The sequence below is a fragment of the Siphateles boraxobius genome, unplaced genomic scaffold (assembly GCF_051911475.1).
Source record: "Siphateles boraxobius isolate OS27281-9 unplaced genomic scaffold, OSU_SipBor_1 66, whole genome shotgun sequence".
Classification (NCBI taxonomy): Eukaryota; Metazoa; Chordata; class Actinopteri; order Cypriniformes; family Leuciscidae; genus Siphateles; species Siphateles boraxobius.
Genome location: NW_027509193.1, coordinates 8,327,039 through 8,340,015, shown reverse-complemented (window position 1 = coordinate 8,340,015; position 12,977 = coordinate 8,327,039). Strand labels below are relative to the sequence as shown.

The 12,977-nt window shown below is 43.3% G+C and overlaps 1 protein-coding gene and 1 long non-coding RNA gene across 2 annotated transcripts in view; both read right to left on the bottom strand.

Moving 5' to 3' along the window:
• Positions 1-12,977, bottom strand: part of LOC143721541 (uncharacterized) — a 323,157-nt gene that overhangs the window by 240,698 nt on the left and 69,482 nt on the right. The window lies entirely within an intron of this gene.
• Positions 1-12,977, bottom strand: part of LOC143721535 (protein shisa-9) — a 96,720-nt gene that overhangs the window by 15,283 nt on the left and 68,460 nt on the right. The window lies entirely within an intron of this gene.

The window sequence follows — 12,977 nt, the reverse complement described above, 5'->3', positions numbered from 1 at the left end:
AGCCTGTTTCAACCATTGTGTATTTTCTTTCTTTTTTTATTTAATATTTAATATTAAGTTTATTTTTTTATTTTTTTATTTTATTATTATTATTATCGTTATTATTTGTTTTCAGGGTGAAATATTAGGAAATTCTGGACTGCATTTTTTCCCCCTTTCTTTCTTGCATGAGAGAACATTCAGAACCTGGTGGGGAGAAAAGCAAATATTAATTTTGCCTGCCAGTCTACAAGTGCCTTACTCATCATTGGCTCCTGATATTATACTGGGACTGGAGAAAATATTTTAAGTCACAAACTCTGCTTTTAAACTTTGTGCGTGCGTGCGTGCGTGCGTGCGTGCGTGCGTGCGTTTGTGGCATGTGCACTGCTGTCATCACCCTGGTCATGCCATTGCTAGTCATGTGTGCCAGCCTGCAGTGCCAAGTGACTTGCATTCTGACACAAACACTGACTCCCGGTGAGTGTGTGTATTGTGTTGCATATTTACTTTGAAATGCATTGAATTGTAAATGTGTCCTTATCAACACAGTCCTAGTAGCAGGTGCTTTTTAGAAACCGCTCTCTCAACCTGTGTTGTGTATTGAATGAATATACTATAATTGCTGTGAGCTGAAAAGACCATAATTTGACTGTCAGAAGGGCCAAATTAGCTGAGATGTTGAGCAGATCACAAGGGGATCATGTTCATTCTTACATATATTTTAATAGATTTGCAGTAGAATTTGATGTTAGTATGTCTATGGTTCTCAACTTAACAGCCCCCCGATGAGGCTGGGTTCTCCCAAGGTTTTTCTTCTCCATTCTGTCAGCTGATGGAGTTTGGGTTCCTTGCCACTTTCGCCTCTGGCTTGCTTAGTTGGGGATACTTATTCAACAATATTATTGATCTGACTGTCTGACCCTGTTGTATGAGAACCGAACTGATCTGGACAATGACACCATTGTTTACAGAACTGATTTTTTTTTTTTATAATTGATGATCTTTACAATGGAACTGAATCAACACTGAATTGACTTCAGCTGAACAACAGACAAAAATCAGCATTTTCCTTTGATTGTGCTTTGAAACAATCTGTATTTTATAAAGCGTTATATAAATAAAGGCGACTTGATTTGACTAGTAATATGTACTTTTAAGGTACTACTATGAAGATTTTCAGGGTAAATAAGGAACAAAGTAGTCCCCTTAAGGGTAATGTTCTCTCTAAGCTGCGCGCATGCACGGCCGCGTACTTCTGATGACGCGGCCGTGCAGAAAATAATAAAATGCCATGCAGAGGACAGACGCGAAATGTGTGGGGAAATCCATTTGAGTGTAGCTTAAGTGAGAAATAATTGCAGTGCTCTGGTCAACCGCTATAGAGTGAAAACTGGTGAATGCCGTTTACAGGTTTCATAAAGAGAATGATGTGAGCGCGTGTGATTGGCAGTGAGTCAAATCTGTCGCAGTAAGAATACTGTCATTTGTGTGCGGATCAAATAGCGCAATACGAGAGGCAACGAGAAACGCAGAGACATGTGAAATAATTTTACTTACATCATCATGTTTTAAAGAAGAGTGGTTTGATTGAAGTGGTGGAAATAACGGATGATGGACACAGAACGGTAACATTAGGCTACACACCCACCTGCGTGCAAACGGTTGATTTTACTAACGTGCAAACGTTCCCCATAGCGTAAGATATTACGCAGTACGAGAGATACTCTCGTAAGAGAACGTACTCGGTTACTAACGTAACCTCGGTTTTCTCTAAAGAGGGAACGAGTACTGCGTAATATCTTACGCTATGGGGAAAACCTCTTTTCCACGAGATATTGAAGCCAAAAATTATCCTTCATTTTAAATTAATGTAAAACGCTGTGCGGCAGCATGCAGACATAGCCAAGACGGCTCGCGTGCCTATTGTCTGCCCTGCGGCAACAGCAGCAGCCTATCGAGAGAAAGCCCATTTCGTCACGTCCCACCAGACAGGGCGTGGCCTCATTCTATAAATATAGCTCGATGGGCTGATACAAACTGGTTTTCATCGCCGAAGCGAACCAGAGCGTGTTGTAAGCACGGCAAGATACGCAGTATTCGTTCCCTCTCTAGAGAGAACCGAGGTTACGTTAGTAACCGAGTACGTTCTCTTACGAGAGTATCTCTCGTACTGCGTAATATCTTACGCTATGGGGAACACAGTGTAACACGCCGTGCGTACTGGGATCCAACACCAAAGTCCCAAGGGCAGTAGCCCGGGGCACGTATAGTACATAATCACCATAGACTCACAGAGAGTCGGAGAAGAGAGGCTGCAAGCATCATTCCCCATGAAATGGCATCCTACAGGAGCTAGTTGTGTTAACAGTGTTCCACGCAGACAGGCTGAACGTATTCAGCCTGAATTGGATAATAGTATGTGTTATTCAACACCCATGGAGCTGATGCACAAGCAAAAATCTGCATCTGGGCCGGCGCAGCAGGGCATATAGCACTGAATTCTAGACCGACAGAAGCTTGGCTTGTAAGGCGGGAACCTCTAGGTTATAAAACCTTATAAATGTAGACGGCGAGGCCCAGCCCGCCTCCATACAGATATCTTGCAGGGTAATCCCACTATACCACGCCCACGACGAGGCCACGCCTCTCGTGAAGTGTGCTCTGACACCCAAAGGACACTGCAGGCCCTTAGAAGTGTAAGCCAGCGCTACTGCGTCGACTATCCATCTGGATAGGCTCTGTTTTGATGCGGCCAGTCCCTTGGAGCGTCCGCCAAACAAAACGAAGAGCTGCTCGAGCGGGACACATAAGCTCTCAGTGCCCTGACAGGGCAAAGGAGACTCGCATCCTCCTCATCATCATGAACCGGGAGGGCGCACAAGGAAATAACCTGGGCCCTGAACGGTGTGTTGAGGGATTTGGGCACATACCTGTGCCTTGGTTTGAGTATAACTTTTGAGTCATTAGGCCCAAACTCCATACACGACGCGCTTACTGAAAGCGCTTGTAAGTCCCCTATGCGCTTCACTGAAGCGAGAGCCGTAAGAAACACCGTTTTGAAAGACAGATGCTTCATGTCTGACAAATGGATTGGCTCGAATGGGGCACCTTTCATGGCTTCCAAAACCATAGAAAGGTCCCACACCGGGACTGAAGGGGGTCTGGGAGGGTACACCAACGTACACTTTGAGCGTGGATGGGGTTCTGCCCTTATCCAGCAGCTCTTGAAGGAAGGAGAGTACTTCCGTGACCCCGCAGTCTACGGGTGAAAAGCCCTGAGCTTGACTAAAGGCAGAGAACATTTCGAGGAATAGAGCCGTCTAGTAGACGGGGCCCTCACCTGCGTGATCGTGTTTAACACTCCCTCCGGGAGGTTAGCGGGTACCCGTTGATGGCCCATGCATGTAGGGACCATAGTTCCGGGCGAGGATGCCAAATCGAGCCCTTGGCCTGAGAGAGGAGGTCTTTCCTCAACGGTATTGGCCACGGGGCAGTGCTGGTCAGCTGCATCAGGACTGGGAACCAAGTCTGGTTTGTCCAGAGCGAAGCCACAAGCAGCACTGGGCATCCGTTTTCCCTGATTTGTTCCAACACTTGAGGCAGGAGCGAGACAGGGGGAGAAGCATAGAGGGGACAGCGGGGCCAGACGTGGGACAGCGGGGCCAGACGTGGGCCAGCGCATCCTTGCTTTTGGAGAAAAAGTTCGGACAGCGAGCGTTTTCGTTGGACGCGAACAGGTCCACCCGCACTCTGCCGAATGTCTCCCACAGCAGTCGGATCGTCTGCGGGTGCAGCGACCATTACCCTGCTGGGACATTGTTTCTGGACAGTCTGTCTGGTCCCAGATTCAGGTGACCAGGCACATGCGCCGCTCTCCGAGCAAGCAGGTTGTGCTGAGCCCAGACCAGGAGGCGTTCCGTCAGCCTGTTAAGGTTTCGGGACCTGATGCCGCCCTGGTGATTTATGTATGCCACCACTGACATGTTGTCCGACCGGACTAAGACGTGGTGACCCTTTATCTGGGGACAGAAGCACCGTAGCGCGTTGTCGACTGCCATCATTTCCAGACAGTTTATGTGTAAGAGCTTTTCCCGTTCTGACCACTGGCCAAAAAGGACGGTCTGCCCTCGAGCAGCGCTCCCCATCCCGAGGTGGAGGCATCCGTGGACACCACCTTCACACTCGAGGGAGTCCCCAGACTCACACCTGACTAGGGCTGTAACGATACGCGATATAAAATCGAAATCGCGATACTCAGGTCCACGATCCTGTATCGCGATGTGAGAAGGCAGAATCACGATCACACCCCTTCCAACTCCCAGAGTTATCCTTCCTGTCCAGAACCAGGGCTCGAATTTCGGCGCGGGAATTGCGCATAATTCTAATCATTCCCGCAGGTCTCCCATTTATAATGTGGGAAATTCCCGCAATCGTAATCCACACAGATAATAAAATAAAATCATTCTTTTAACAACTATCTTCCAGACGCAATTTCACAAACAGCGTGAGTGTTCAGCGGTGCCGCGCGTCTTCTATCTCTTCTCATAATGTTTTGTGCAAGGCAGGCATCAAGCGCTGCGGCGATAATACACACTCGCGTTTTGGAGTCGGGACCATAGACTGTAAGGTCGGGACATGACGGAATATTCACTTGCACAATCGGGCCAGCAGTGCATCGTGACTGAAGTCTTTTTAAGTCTTACCAGTTTAAACATTCAAGCGATTTTAAACTAATCAGTGCTCGCGCGCTCTCTGAGATTATTTTCTATGCGCACATTCATAGAAAATCCGCCTCAAAAACAGCTGGCTAGTAACTATTTTTCGCGGATTATATTGCTTTAACACGCAAAATTGTCAATTTCGGTCTTTGTGAGTAGGCTATACTCTAAATAGGCTATAGTCGGTTTTGTCTTTAATAAACATAAAACGCATGCCAGTATAATGAACACAGGATCCGTGCACTAGCTCTTAAAGTGACGGCAGCCATATGTGTCTGTCATTAATTTTGTTGTCAAAACAACAAAAGATGGCTTTAAGTTAAAGGAATCAGGATTAATAGCCTATGTATTTAATTTATTCAGGACTAAAATACTACCCAGTGTTATTTTCCATTTGATTACTTTATTCAGTATCTGTATATAAATACTAGTGTTAGACCTATTCAAAAACTTTTCTCTTTAATTGTCTTTATTTGTATCTTTATTCTATTGTATTTATTTGTGCTACTTTTTTCAATTTAATTAAACAATTTAAATCAAGCTTCCTTGTGATGTGTAAATTCTTAACAACAATAGGCTATTACCCCATTGTAAAAATGCAATGAGCGCAAACATTTAGGCAAGATAAATGTAATAATTTTGTTTGGAAAAAATGCCCCCCCTTTCTCCCCTCAAACAAAAAAAATCCCCCCCATGAGAATCATCTAAAGGGTTAGATGCCCCCCCCCTCCCCCCTCCCCTCCCCTCAGGCCCATGAGAACTACCACATCTTTAAATTACTATTAGTATTATTTGAAGTTAACATTATAAAATAGCCTACGTAGACCTACACCACAAAACTAGTTGAGGATAAATTATTTAAAATTTGGCAATTTCAGCATTATGGACGTGAAATTTGCAGCCAAAACTTGAAATATAAATTCTCAGAAAGTGCATTAAATTAATCCTCAATTGACCGGCAACACGTCCAACATGCAGATGCATATTACGGCACCATCCCGAAATCAATTTAGTTGGAGTACAGAACACAGCCCAAAAGCAGCAGCCTACACTGCCGTATAGTATAATAATTTGCATAGTTATTATTGTTCTTTGGTGTTTAGATTATACAGGTTTTTCCTAATGTTATTTAATAAAAATACCGGTATTTTTTTTCTTCTCTCAAAATCTCTTTTTTTCACCACAAGCCCCGCCCCCTCAAGCCCCGCCCCCGTGATAGAATCGCGATACGAATCGAATCGTGGGTCAAAAATCGTGATACGAATCGAATCGTGGGTTTGGTGTATCGTTACAGCCCTACACCTGACTGATACCAGTCGGTTACTTTCCAAGGTTCCAAAGCTGAGACGCATTTTAGATCGACCCTGAGGCGCAGCATCTTCTGAAACCTTTTGAGCGGGACTATCGAGCCGCGGTGGAAGGATTTTGCGGCGCGCTGAATGTCCAGTCCGCGCTCCGGCGACAGACGCACTGTCATGGATAGCGAGTCCAGCACTGTTCCCAGAAAAGAAATTTTCTGACTGGGAGACAACAACTCTTCGCCCAATTGACTGTGAGACCCAGATTCTCGAGATGCTCGAGTAATGTGGTCCTGTGTTCTATGAGCTCTGAGTGTGATCGAGCTAGAATCAGCCAATCGTCCAAGTAGTTAAAAACTCGCATGCCCCGGAGTCTCAGGGGTGCGAGAGCCGGGTCTATGCACTTCGTAAATGTACGGGGTGCCAGGGACAGGCCGAACGGCAGGACTTTCCTGTGACGTGACGCTATATGTATTTGGAAATAGGCGTCTTTCAGATCTATTAACATAAACCAGTCCTCCTGGCGAACTTGCGCGAGGATTTTCCTTGTTGTAATCATTCTGAACTGGCGCTTCGCGAGCGCTTTGTTCAGCTGTCGCAGATCTAGAATGGGTCTGAGACCCCCCGTCTTTTTTCGGTACCAGAAAATATCTGCTGTATAGACCCCCTTCGCTCTTAGCCTGAGATAAAGTTCTATGGCCCCTTTGCTCAGTAGTTCCGCTATCTCAGCTCGAAGTAGATGAGATACTTCGTTTTTTACCCTCGTTTCGACTCGCGCCGTGCAACGGCGGGGGCGTCGAGCGAACTGCAGCGAATAGCCTCTTTTTATAGTGTTCAGCACCCATTCTGATACCCCGGGAAGCTTCGCCCACGCATCTGCCTGAATAGCTAGAGGTAGAATGAAATCTGGGCTCTGGCCGCGGCATAACGGCGGCCGGAGAGCTCCAGTGTGCTGAGAAATAAACAGTGTTTGCAGTGTGCGAGGCGGGGGGCGCGCTGATCACAGCGGGCAGCCCGACCACGCTCAGCTTCTCTATGACAGATTGTGGAGAGAGAGCGAGCGGGACAAACCCCGTGGGGTTGAGCGTGTCTGTGAGGGAATGTGGGCACGGGACAGCAGGCACACTCACTGCACTGAGAATACCGTCGGCTTGTGGTGACTGAATGTGTGTTGGTTTCGTTTTTACAGAAACCGTGGACACGCATCATGTAGTGTTTGTGGGCACTGTGTCGTGGGCACATTCACTGCATTTTTTTTTTTTTTTTTGGACAATCGACATGAGTCGATTTTATTTGTGCTAGCCCTGAACTGTGGCGGGCTGTGTCTGTGTGTGGGAATGGGCACTGAGACGTGGGCATTCTTACAACACGCCTAACACCATCGGCCGTGGCCGGAATACCAGAAAATACACTCTTTTTGGCATTTATCTGGGTCACCGTAAAAATGGCGTTTGTGTGCAGGCAAGCGGGCTGTGGTACTGGCTTGTTTACTGCGAAATACACTGGAACAGTCACATTGTTTGGAACTGAACGAGCAAGAAGTTTTGGTGGAGTCTGGCCGCGGTGAGACTTAAACACTGGGGGCCTTAAGCCTGTTTTATGCTTCTGCGTCAAATCTACGGCGTACCCCCACAGACCCCTCTGCGTTGCCGCGAACCCCTCCGCCGTAGCTCGACGTGCACCTCCAAAAAATTTTAACTACGCGTCGAGGCGACGCAGACCACAAGGGCTGTGATTGGTCAGATGTACCGCGATGCAACTCAACCTGACGCAGAACCATAAAACGGCATAATGAGGCCTTTAGCTGACTGTATGTGTGTTGGTTTCGTTTTACAGAAAACGTGGCACATGCAGTGTGTAGTGTTTGTGGGCACTGGGTTGTGGGCACATTCACTACATTTAATGCACAATTGACATGAATCGATCTCATTTGTGCGAGCCCTGCACTGTGGCGGGCTGTGTTTGTGTGTAGAAATGAACACTGGGCTGTGGGCATTTTTATTACACTAATAACACCATCGGCTGTGGCCGGAATACCAGAAAATACACTGTTTATATGATTTTTCTGGGTCGCCGTGGAAACGGCATTTGTGTGCAGGCAAGCGGGCCATGGTACCGGCTTGTTTACTGCAAAATACACTGGAACAGTCACATTTTCTTGGAACTGAACAAGCGAAAAGTTTCGGTGTAAGTCTGGCCGTGGCGAGACTAAATTTTATCTGTTGCGAGAGCTGGGATCAAACACGGGTCTCCCGTGCGAAGTCTTTGAGTTTCGCCACTGAGCCACAGGGGGAAACAACAAAAGCTTAAATTAGCTCAATCAGATTAGAGAGCGTCATCACAGTTTTGTGTGTGTTGGCATTTGTTTGCGTTTGAGAAATAGAGATTGGTCCGGCCTCGGCGGGACTAAAACACATTCTTTCCTCATTTCGCCGGTGACGCACGCCGACGGGGGGCGTCGAGCAGATAAGAGAGCGTCATCACAGTTTTGTGTGTGTCGGCATTCGTTTGCAGGTGTGCGTGTTATACAACAGGCTCATTGCTGCAATATTGACATTTTCAGCCACTCAAACTAAGAGGAGCTGAGAAATGTTTGAGAAATAGAGATACTGTTAACAGCACTGTAAAAAAAAATTCTCAGGTAAACTAAAATGTGCTTCATTTAGTGACTTCTTAATGAACTGCTTGTTTTTCAAAAATAAGATTTAATTCCAATAAGTTACATCAAGGGTCAAATAAAATAGAAATCGCACATTCAAGTTAAAAGTTACAACTGCATGTCGAAACCATTGTGTTTCTACGTAGGCTATGCTGTACAGATCAGGTATAAAGAATATTTTTTGCTCAGGTGGCAAAAAATGTCCGCCCAATATAGAGAAGTTTTGCTCAGCAAGACAAAAAAAAATTGAGGGAACATTGCTTAAGGGTACTGGCACAGTGACAAGCTGAAAAGCAATTTTACTTTCTTTTTTTCCATCCATAGCCTATATAATCATGCATCGTTAGGATAGCAAGTTAAATACACTTATAAACTTCTTTTCAGAATCACTTTTAAATTTTGATGAAGAACATGGGGGTGAGCAAATGATTTATTTTTGGGGGGTACAATTATTTTATTGTTAAAAAAAAACACTTTAAATTATGCATGTGTTGTAGCCATAGTTTCAAATTGGCTTTGTGTGGTTGTGAGTGTTTTAAAGGAACACTCCACCGTTCACACCCTATTTCACCGTTTTGAAATAGGGCTTATTCACCGTCTCCCCTACACTAAGATAGGTGGACAATAGCATTTTTGTCTATCCAAAGCATGCAGCTCCTCTTCTGAAATTCTCTGGTACGTAGAGGTATGGTTCTGGATCTTGACTGTCTGAGAAGTCACCCTTTTCATCTCTCGCAAAATCCGCCATGTTCATCGCCATTCACTATGTCTACTGTAGAAAAAATAGCTAGCTACTATTCACGCCAGTATGTTGACAGAAGTTTTTCTGTTTTTCTGAAGGATTTCCATAGAGGATTTCAGTATGAATTCAGCACGATATGACTGCGCCCAAGTAGCTGTGCTTCGCCTGTGATTCGCCCTAATATAGTCCCATGTCAATATCTGCCTAGGAAATCGCCTAGTCTTAATCTGAATTGCTATTTGTACTCGTTGTGAATACGCAGGCCACAGGAAGTAAATAGGTTTTTTTTATTTTTTATTTTTTTTTATCACTTTTACTCACGACATGCTACCTGACAACGTAGGATTCCATTCATTATGCTAAGCTAAGCCGGCGTCAGCACTGCCAAACTAGGACAATGCATGCACTGAGACAAAAATGCTTTTGCCCACCTTAGTGTATCTTAGTGTAGGGGAGACGGTGAATAAGCCCCATTTCAAAAAACGGTGGAGTGTTCCTTTAAGACTGTGTGTGATCACAGGTTTACTATATATAACTTTCAAAAGTTTGGGGTCAGTAAGATTTTTTTTTTTTTTTTTAAAGAAATGAATTATTTTATTCAGCAAGGATGGATTAAATTGGTCAACCAGTGACCGTATTCTTCCTACCGCCAGTGACCGTAAAGACATTTATATAGTTACAAAAATTTCTATTTCAAATAAATATCTAGTTCAGTCATGAAACTATAGAGGGTGCAGGCTGTTAGGTCCTTTAGGCCCTGTTTACACCTGGTATTAAGTTTTGGTCGATCGGATCACCAGTAGACGAGGGAGAAACATTCCCGTTCACACCTGGTCTTTTAATCCATCTCTTTTGTCCACTTTCAACCATTTATGTCCTAATTTCTTTGAGGGTAGAATCTATGGATGGGTAAATTAATAGGCTTTTTCAAATCTGTCAATCTAATGGACAAATAAGCAATTTACGAACGCGTCTGAAGACGACAGAAAAACATACAGAAAGCAGCAGCTTTTGTTTCTCCTCTGATAGCTACAAGAAATCAGGAATGTGTGAGAACATTGTGCTTGTTAAGTTTTTCGTCTTTAAACCAAATTTGAATCTCCAGCTGACAAAGTTTAAATCCCTTCTGGCTAGTGCACTTACCATAATGTTTACGCATTACGTAGACGGAAAGAAAGCAGTATTTTGTGGCTGTTCAAACACATTCGACCACATGAGCGTTTACACTACGAAAGCGTTTTGGACTACCTCTGAAAGTGGTCGAAAGTGGACAAGCTCCCCGTTTACACCTGTATTTAGCGTCATACACTTGTGATCCGATGGTAGGCTAGTCCTGCAGCGCGCGATCAGAGTTCCTCTGAAATCCTCTAGCTCCACTTGTAAAGATCTGCTACAGGATTTCTGTATGTCTATTTATACAGCAGCAGCATATCTTACAATGCTCACAGCACCTAGTCTGTGTATCTATTAGCAGTAGTAAGTCCATACTTCAGCAGCAGCAGTGTAGCAGATCTAGTCCTCCGAGACCAAATACATTAACATTGCTGTATTCAATAACATGCTAAAACTATTCCGAGAGTGTCGATGATACTCAGCTTTATTTTCCTTCAAAATCAGATACTGATTCAGTGTCCTCTTTGCTAGCTTGTTTAGAGGACATTAAGACTTGGATGGACGTCAATTTCCTTCAACTAAATCAGAAAAAGACTGAAATTATGTTGTTTGGCCCTTCACACCTTTTAAATAATTTAAGTCATACCCTGGGCCCCCTTCAAGATAAAATCTGGGAGTTACCCTTGATCCCGAGTTAAAATTTGACTAACTAATCAACTCTGTAGTTAGAGCCAGTTTTCTGCAGCTTAGGGGACTTCGCAATCTCAAAAATTATCTGAGTTTTTGTGATTTGAAGCCTGTTATCCGTGCATTCATCTCAACCAGGGTGCTATATATGCTGGAATCAATCAGTCCTCTCTTTCGCGCCTTCAACTGGTACAGAATGCTGAGGCTCGTTTTTTGACAGGGACAAAAAAAGATGAAACATTTCACACCTGTGTTAGCATCAACACAATCTAATGAAACTGCGTAACTATACCACGAATGTTATTTCTCGTGCCAATTATGTCCCAAAAATGGTTTTAGCGTGCATATGCTACGCACTGAAAACCCCTTGGGTAGGATTAGGGTGGGGAGTGCATGCGTAGTACACGCCATAAAGTGTGTGTCATATGCACGCGAAAACTGCGTAGCATATGCACACAAAAACTCTTTTTGGCGTATAAATAGTGCAGTATTTGTATTTAAAGCACTTTATGGTTTTGAACCCACTTATATTTCAGACCTTTTCCATTCCTACTCTCCTGAGAGAATTCTCAGATCCTCCACCCAGCTATTATTGATTGTTCCAAAATCTCGACTGAAATCCAAGGGCAACAGGGCTTTCTCAGTTCTTGGTCCAAAGCTGTGGAATTCCTTACCTTTTCCCATTAGATCATCCCCTACTCTATCCATATTTAAATCATCTCTTTATATTATCTCAACATATTCTTTTTCTCAGGCTTATTCTTGATCCAATTGTGCTTTTAGTTTTAATTGTTTTATTTGCTTGATGATGTTTTGTATTAAATGTATTATTTTCTGATGTTTTCTTCTGATATATTTTAATAGTATTTAAATTTTATTGTATTATGATATTTTGTTATGTCTGCTTTGCAGAACCTTGGTCAGCATTCTTACGGTGCTATATAAATAGCACTTTTAAAATCTTTTAAACTTTCTATTCGAAAAAAGGTAAAACTTAATGTATATATATTTTTAAATGTATCATGGTTTAAAAAAATATTAAGCAGCACTGTTTTAAAAATTGATACTTAAAAGAAATGTTTCTTGAGCATCAAATCATATTAGAATGGATCATGTGACACTGAAGACTAGAGTAATGATGCTGAAAATTGACATTGCAGGAATAAATAACATTTAAAATATATTTAAATAGAAAACCGTTATTTTAAATTGTTATAATATTTCACAATGTTGCTGTTTTTACTGTATTTTTTCATCAAATGAATGCAGTCTTGGTGAGTATTAGAGACTCAAATCCTTATTATTAAAGTTTGTTTCCTTACTAGAGACTTCTTTCAAAACACATTTGAACGGAGTATATATAGAATTGTATTTGGTACAACCAGGTTATTAAAGTATATGTGTGTATACACGCTTGTGTGAAGATCCAAGCTGTTAACAAGCTGTAGTGTCCTTGAGTCTGTTTTTGTGTTGTTCCTGCAGCATGTGATGTATATTTTACCTTAAAACCATGTCTAAAACACATTAGTACATTTCAACAGATTTGCCATCAGCCTCAGCAAGCGTGTATTGAAATTTGTCTCGGGGGGGAATGTGATAAAAACTAATGTTAGCTCTATGTTTAATATTCACTGTTTTAGTGAATTTGCCTCTTCTTTGATTGATAAGGTCACACTTCTTAGTGTGTTTGTGTCCATTAGCATATCCGTATGTGTACTGTACACGCTCCCGAGATCATCCACGAGACATTAATAGTGTTGTTATATTAATAACATGTC